The 8,766-nt window shown below is 35.1% G+C and overlaps 1 long non-coding RNA gene across 1 annotated transcript; it reads right to left on the reverse strand.

Annotated features, from left to right (window-relative positions):
- Positions 1-1,495: 1,495 nt before the first annotated feature.
- On the reverse strand, positions 1,496-2,407 carry LOC107915809 (uncharacterized). The gene is made up of 2 exons (XR_001689282.2): positions 2,109-2,407; positions 1,496-1,793 (listed from the first exon to the last, which is right to left on the reverse strand). It is a non-coding gene; the product is annotated as an uncharacterized lncRNA (long non-coding RNA).
- Positions 2,408-8,766: the final 6,359 nt, after the last annotated feature.

Raw genomic sequence — 8,766 nt, forward strand, 5'->3', positions numbered from 1 at the left:
GTATGCATGACTCATATACCTTGATATAAGTAAAAGCCTATGTTCGAATAGATAAGAAACTGAAAGTTTCTGCGTTATGACTTTTGTAGTATGTAGCATCATTCAAAATAGTGGAATTCATAGCCCAAGACATGGGTAAATGATATCCTCTCATTGATATTAAATGATAGATGAAAAGTAAACATGGTCATGGATCGTTTGTCTTTGTGATGAATGACTAAATTACTATTTGATAGTAATCGACTTTTCATGAAGGAAGATATAATGGTTACCATGAAATAAAATAGGATCATATTGGGAGAATGGATTTATCCCAAAGATATTAAGGATATCCTATGAGGGTAACACACTTAAGACAAGGTCATTAGATTAACACTGGTCAGGTAGCTTTTGTAATGGTATGTAATTAGGGAGAGCTCAGTCATGATACTATAGTAAAATGATTTCGTGACTGAATAAGTTTATAATGGCAAAAAACTGGAATTAATTATAAATCATTTGAGCTTTAATCACATAGGTCCAATTGATCCCTCTATTAGCTCGTTGAAACTAGAAATAAATTATATGTTGAATAAAATGAACAAAAATAGATAAAAATGATAAAATTAGATAAATAGATTGAATATCGTTTCTCACAAAATCTCATTTTTCATTACCATTATTGCCCTTAAAATAAACTTTTAAACCCTTCATTTGATTTGTCCCTAAAAGAATGAAACCCATTTGCAATCTATTGCATGCATTTGCATTTGGGGTACCTTTTGTCTCTTCAAAACTCGGTTCTTGTTGAAGTGTGAAGAAGGAAGATGAATGGTAGGTTGCATTTCATGCTCTCTGCCTTTACCTTAATTCTCAAAATAAGTAGATATTTTGATGAATTAATTGTGTATGGCTAATCGAATTTAAATGATTTCCTTTTTGTAGTTTAGATTCAATCAAATTGTCTTAGAATTTAAAGTTGGGCTTAAATTGAGCCCAACACGTAAATGAGTTCACTCGTCAATAAATACGAAAGGCCGCATTCAAAAATTTTAAAATTGATACGACTGGTCATAACAGTGTAAGATGCAATGATTCATTTATTAAGTGAATAAAAATAATTAAAAATATGTTGTTATATTTGAAAATAAAATGAGCGTTTACTAATATTTGAACACTTGGATCTTTTAATACAAATATGACATTATAATCTTTTAAATAAATAATTTTAAGGGAAAAAAGCTTATAGTCTATATAGAGTTTTTTATTAGGGAACGAAAACAAAATTAAAAATTCTTGAGGATAACAAAAGCTTAATTTTTATTTTAAAATAGCACCAGTTGATTTATATCTTTTCAAGGAAACCTAAAGTTTCAATTTAACTATTTCAACTAAAGATCGAGGTTCTTTCCATTCCAACTTACTTAAAGTAAATAAAAGTATGCATTGTTTTTATTTTATTTTATTTTATTTTCACTAAAAATGGAGTAATTTATATAAAATATTCATTCTGATATTTAAAAATAAATAATTCACTTTCATATAATTTTTTGTGAATATAGTAAATGATATTGTAGCAGGCCCAATTAGCCCGGGCCCTATAAAAAACCCCAAACAAAAAAATACAATACACGAGCCCAGACATTAACCCTAAGCCCAAATTTTAACAGCCCAACAAGCCCAAAAGTTTAAGCCAAAGCAAACCCTAGCCGCATGTTCAGCTTAGCGCCGCAAGCTCCACCACCAGCATGCTCTCCAGGCGCCGCAGGACTCGGAGTCGACTGCCTCTGCACGAGTTGAAATCTCCACAACGCCTGCAAAAAAGCAAACTCAAAGAATCCGAAAAGAAAAAACAACAAAGAAAACAATTTTTATTTGTTTTATTTTCTTTTTTTCGGGCTATATAAAGCCATATTCTGTAAAGTGTAAGGGGGGATTCAGTGTAAAAAAGGGACGAAAAGAGAGAAAAATACAAAGAAACGAAATAGATACAGAAATTTTTCGAATATATAAGGTGTCTTTTCCATTTTTCATCTTTCTTAGTTTCGTTTTGTTTTTTTTCCTTTTAGCTTTATTTTATTTTATTTTATTTTTTATTTAAAATATAAAGAAAGGAGGAAAGGACTTACCTGGTCGCCGGAGTTGTCGAGCCGGTGTCTTCTCCGGCGAAATCGGGGCATGGGGCACTAGGCTCGAAAAGCGGTGCAAGGAAGGAGGGGGTTTTGAAACCCTAATAGAGAAAAAGAAAAAAGAATCAAGGGTTTTTTTTTGTCTGTTTTAGTTATAAATGTTTTTTTTTGTAAAATTTGGTTTAAATAGGAAGGATAAAACGGCGCCGTTTCAGCCTTACGACCCGCGCGGTGACCCGACCCAGGGAAGGATCCGCCCATTTCTGTAAAAGGGGCCAATTTCACATTTGGTCCTCTGTTTTATGAGGGGCGTTTAAATTAGTCTTTTTATTTTTCTTAAATTTGGCCATATGTTTTAATAATGTTCCAATTTGGTCCATGTTGCTGCGCAGCATTTGGGAGGTTTGGGTAAATTACCCTTTCGATTCTCCTACTGTTGCGCGCATCTTAATTTGGTCCTTATTTAATTCCCATCTTTAAATTTGGTTTCAAAACTTCGTTTATTTCTAATTTAATCCTTAATTTGTTATTTTTCTTTTTATATTTTTTAATTATGTTATATATTATTATTATTATTATTATTATTATTATTATTATTATTATTATTACCATTACTATATATATACACAGACGCATATTCTCTACAATAATATATACATACATTTTTTAAAATGATTTTTATAAACCCATGCACCTTACATATATATATTTTTTATTATTATTCTACTTGCATAACTTTTACATACTTTCATATACATTTATATTTTATATAGATATGCATTGTTGTAACATATTTATTTCCTATATTTTATAATTTAAAGCATACATGCATTCTCTGTTACATATACGTACACATTTTTCTTTATTATTTTATATATTTCATTATTTTATATACATATTGTGCATATATAAGTATTTAAATTTCAATACATACGTATTTCCATGACTTACCAATACATGTACTTATACTTTTTCTTTTTTTTTGTAAATATATACACATGTACATTTTAAATTAAAGTATTTGTACCATTTTGTACGTGAACCTTTAAACATAACTTTTGGGAAATATATTTTGGTTTTGGCAAAGCATTAAAATCGTTTTTATTTTTAAATATTTGGCATTCATGATTCTCGAGAAGGATCGTGTCCTAACTTACTGGATTGCGATTATTTTTTGATGAATTTAGAGAGCTCAATATTTGTTTTGCAATAAATTCACAAATTTTAAATAAAAGCTTATTCTCGGGAATTCAAAATGTTGGGTCCTAACTTACTGGTCATGACATTTTCTTTTCGAGATAAGAATTTTCAAAAGCAAAAGGCAATATTAGGGTATTTTGGAGATTTAAAAACATTGTGCCCTAACTCACTGGGTGTGGTGTTTTATTTCTTTGAAATGTGAATGTCTTACTTTTTTATTCATGAATAAAGAGTTTTATTTTAAAATCTTTTCAAATTTTCGACACCAAGACATTAACAAAAATCAAATTGGTACCAATTTTGGGCGTTACGAGGGTGCTAATCCTTCCTCGTGCATAACTGACTCCCGAACCTGTTTTCTCAAATTTCGCAAACCAAAATTATTTTTTAAGATGGGCCAATCACGCCTTAATAAAGGATCGGTGGCGACTCTATTTTTTGTTTTTTTAAGTCGATAACCAAAAATTTTGTTTTCAAAAAACGGTTTCGACAGCTTGGCGACTCCGCTGGGGACTTTTAGAGAATCGAGCCATGAATTGGTTATGTTCTGTCTTCTTGTCGAAAATCAAAAGTTTTTAAAAAGAACGTGATTTCTCTTCGCATTCATTGATTTTTATCATGGGGTTTGCATGATTGGATCAAGTCGGTTACTTTGTATTTGCATTTTGCATTACATGGTTCATTTTACCCCCTTAAGTGGGAGCGAGAAACTAGTCCTTCGTGAGGTTTTCACCTCCGTGCAGGGTAGTGGACCGCTTCCGGGATACATCCGTACCTATGTCTTCGTGAGATTTTCATCTCCGTGCAGCCATAGGGAAATGTATTCCCCTGAACTGAACTCGATCCATATGAGCCTATAATGGGTGAAGATCGAGGAATCTGCTGGTTCGGGTACCTTTACCTTAGAAGCCAAACCGCATATAGTGAACCTTAGGAACTTACCCTAGGTAGAATTACTCTAAACCTTAGTAGATACCTGACTAGGAGTTTTTATTATTTCTTGATTGTATTGGATTTAATGTTTATACCCGATACTAACCCGTTTTGTTTTGTTTTGGTTATGATTGCATTGCATTTGCATTGTAGAAAAGAGATGTTGATTCAAGTATGATTACTAATTTAGAAAGCCTATCATAAGAAAATGAGTTTCTTGATAAAATGGAAAATAGTACGGCAGCCTGAATATATTCCAAGAAATACAAGAAGGGCGATGGAAGAATTCGTGACTTTACTTTGGGGCCCGAGGATTCAAGATGATTGTCTAAGAGCTTTCAAAATTCTAAATTTCTTAAAGAAGCTAATGAGCATTACGAGGATAGGCAGACAACAGATTGCGACCAGAATCAAGCAGAAGGAGCTAGCAGTGACATCCTTTGGAAGTTCACGAGGTTTATCTTAACATCCGGATGAAGAGGGAGTAGATGTCTTTGCTTGGAGTATGAGGGCAAAGCCGTATATATAACTGCTTTATGTAAAGAAATTTGTCCTCTAGTAAATTTTTCTAAATAGAATTGAATCAGAATTAACGTCTCTTTATGCATTCATCTCATGCATTGCATCATATGCATTAAAAACATTTAATTGATCCTAATTAATTAAAATTATTGCTCAGTTAACCTGGAAACCAACCAACCCGACATCGATACGGCACTCGAGCAAAGACAAAAGATATGGATCAGAGATTAGAAAAGCTCGAATAGTACCAGAAGGAGATGCAAGACCGGCTTCAGCTACAAATGCAGGAGCGGTTAGACAAGATGAAATAAGAGATGTCTGAGAAGATGCGAGAATCCCAAGAAGATATAGTGGCAAAGTTAACCCAACTGATAACTAAGGGAAGTGATAAAGGAAAGGGCCCCATGGCAAATGTCGATGAGGAAAATGATGATGAAATTCTTTACCCTCCAGGTTTCACCCCTCCACATATGCGAGCCCAAGCTGAATACCCGCGCAAATCTACTGTCATTATCATGCCTCAGCAGTTTCGGGCTGGTATTTCGAACCTCCAAACTGGGCCGAGTTCTAATCCTAAAAATAATCCTGTTAACTCTGTCATTCCTAACTTTGATGAAGTGGTTGAGAAGGAAAGAATGAAGGAGGAGTTACCGAAACAGTTAGAAGAAAGGTGTAGGTGGCTCGAGGAGAAGTTCAAGGCAATGGAGGTCACTGAGAGTTATCGAGGCATTGACGCAAAAGAGCTGAGTTTAGTACCAGATTTAGTACTTCTTCATAAGTTTAAGATGCCTGAATTTGAAAAGTACAATGGGACAAGCTGCCCAGAAGCTCACATCATCATGTTCTGCAGGCGAATGGCGGGATATGTTAACAACGACCAACTCTTGATACATTGTTTCCAAGACAGCCTTGCAGGGGCAGCATCCAAATGGTACAATCAATTGAGTCGTCCCACGATTGGTTCATGAAGGTACTTGGCGCAAGCATTCATGAAACAATATAGTCATGTGACAGGCATGGCTCCTGATAGAATCACCCTTCAGAATATAGAGAAGAAGCCGAGCGAAAGCTTTAGGCAGTATGCACAGTGATGGAGGGAGGTCGCAGTCCAAGTTCAGCCACCACTCTTGGAAAAGGAAATGACCATGCTATTCATTAACACCCTGAAAGCACCTTTCATCACACATATGTTAGGAAGTGCCACAAAAAGCTTTCCTGACATAGTCATGAATGGTGAAATGATTGAGAGCGCTATAAGGAGCGGGAAATTGATGCAGAGGAGAGTAACAAGAGGTTAGTCCCAAGGAGAAGAGAAAATGAGGTGAACAACACGGGTTACTCTGAATCATTTACTGTTAGTCATCCAGGAAAGGGGGTTGCTAGTCAACAAAGTTCATTGAGACAGGAATCTGGAGAGAAACCAGGTACTGAGAAGCTCCAGTTCACGCCAATTTCGATGTCGTATAAGGAGCTATACCAAAGTTTATTCGATGCACACGTTGTTTCTCCTTCCTACATAAAACCCCCACAACCTCCGTATCCCAAGTGGTATGATGCGAACGCACAATGTGACTACCATACGGGAATTACAGGGCACTCAATCGAGAATTGCATTACCTTCAAAAAGCTAGTTGAAAAACTCATCAACATGGGTGTTGTCAAGCTTGATGGCTCATCAAGTGCAAAAAATCCGCTTCCCAATCATGATTGACAATAAGGTGGATGCAATATATGAAGAGGTGCTGGGGGTGTTCACATCAGTGACATATACGAAGAAACAACTGAAGAAGGGACCTTGTCAGATATTCGCCCTTGTAAACCTGAGAGTGTTCTAAATAATTGGACCGCAGAAGAAACCTTGTAGTATTTAGAGTTTGTTAGAGTAATGTTCAGAACACACTTGTTGTTTTTAGCCTGGAAGCAATAAGAATTTCTTTGTGAAATAGGCTGACGTCTGAATATTATTATTTTAATGAATACATTATTGCAATCATCTTTGAGCAAATGTTCTTTCAGTCTTTACGTTTTCTTCATTCTATTGGATTTCTCCTGCCAAATCATTCATTCGTTCATTCATATTATTCATACATTCTTTTGTATATTTTTTGGTACCCACTATAGGTCCCCAAACATCAATGACATGAATGACACTGCTATAGATTTAGAATCTCCTTTTGAGTGAGACATGTGTTTAGAGGGATCTCACAACTTTGAAGATGACATGGATCATAGTTTATTTCTGGACTTATTAAGGATGGTAGAGCAGGAAGAAAATTTTACCTCATGAGGAGACAATGGAGACTGTGACCTTGAGGGAACATGCATGACCGAAAAAACAAAGTAAGACGTTGTTGGGTTACTTCAAGCATTCAAAGATGCCTTCGCAAGGTCATACCAGGATGTGCCTGGTTTAAGCGCTATTATTGCAATCTGAACAACAGCACGATATCAGAAATTTGCAGTATTTCAAGGTGAATATCATGAATGGTGCAGTGAAAACTCTACCGGGGCAATACCACTCTTTTCAGTTTATCACAATTTTTTCATTGAAGTTGAAATTCTTTCTCTTCAGGTTTTGACTGAGCTGAAGTAGGATGAAGATCCAATTCCGATACGATTAGTTAAATCTACTTGAAGAAAAAGGCTAGAAACTATTCATCATGGTCAGATGTACCAAGAAACGAATGATGCAAGCCTATAATAAAAGGTTCATCCTAGAGAATTCCACAAGGGTGACCAAATGTTGAAGATCCTCCCTCTACAAAAAATATTATGGAGGGAAACAGATGCCAAATTGGGTGGAACCTTATGATTATAGAGAAGGTTTTTTTTTCCAAATGAGCTTTGATTTTGAGCGAGATGGATGATAAACCTGTAAACTCAGACTCAGTCAGGAAATTCTCCACCTAAAGAAGGAGAGGACCAAGGTAAAAACCCGCAAAGGGAAGTTTAAGTCCAAAAAAAAAGAAAAAAGAAAAAGAAAAGAAAAAGAAGTGATGTGAAAAAATGAAAAGATGAAAATGAAAAAGTAAAACCGGAGAGGCTAAGGTAAAAACTCGCAAAGGACGCCTTAGACCAAAGGGAATTTGAGTTGAAAACCCAAAAAAGGCGGCTCAAATGTTGATCAAAATGGCGTTTGAAATTTTCAAAGCAGCTCAAATACTGATCAGAATAGGGGCATGCAGTGGTCTTGCTATACCTGAATTAACAGGAAAGGGTAGGCGACATCTTGGGGCATCGACAAAGTACTCCTAAACACATGTTAAACTCAGAATGGTCTTCAGAAAGTCTGTACAGTAAAGTTCAAGCTGCGATATCTGGGGCACCTAATCCTTATACTATTTTTGTTATTCTTGGAACACTTTATTCATTTCCAAGATACGCATTCCTAAATCAATGTCTTTGTTATCCATCTTTATTATCTCTGATAATTTATTCATTTCGAGTTATGCTCAGAACCAATTCAATTTTATCCATCATTTTGTTCTCTTTGCAAGTGTGTTGCATTAGAGTAATGATTAATAGACTAATAAAACTTTCACAAGAGAAGTTTTGCATATTACTCTAGAAGTTTCTAAATAATATAGGAACCTTAAGCAGGACTATTGTTTAGAACGCACCAAGTTCAAAGGTTGGAAATCTAATAAGGAAGAGTCTAAATTAAGACTATCCCTTTGAATTTTGTTGTCTAAAACATCGTTTGAACAAAATGGCAATATGTCGTGTTTGTGACAAAGCTTAGATGAACAAGCAAGCAATGATCACCGAATAATAATAATAATTTGTTCTTGGAGAAGAAAATTCTTCATTTGTGCATGAGCATTTGGTAGGACACCTTGGGAATGGTGTAAGAGACCAAAGAGTTTCACATCCTGTATCCTTGAATTGTGATAACAAAGGATTGAGAAAAGGCTGAATCTTTTTACTCTTGGGTTACAACGGGAGAAAGATGGTACAAATTTTGCACCCCAATAGATCAAACTTGGAGGTTTACAGTAGGGGG

Source organism: Gossypium hirsutum, chromosome D10 (assembly GCF_007990345.1).
Source record: "Gossypium hirsutum isolate 1008001.06 chromosome D10, Gossypium_hirsutum_v2.1, whole genome shotgun sequence".
Classification (NCBI taxonomy): Eukaryota; Viridiplantae; Streptophyta; class Magnoliopsida; order Malvales; family Malvaceae; genus Gossypium; species Gossypium hirsutum.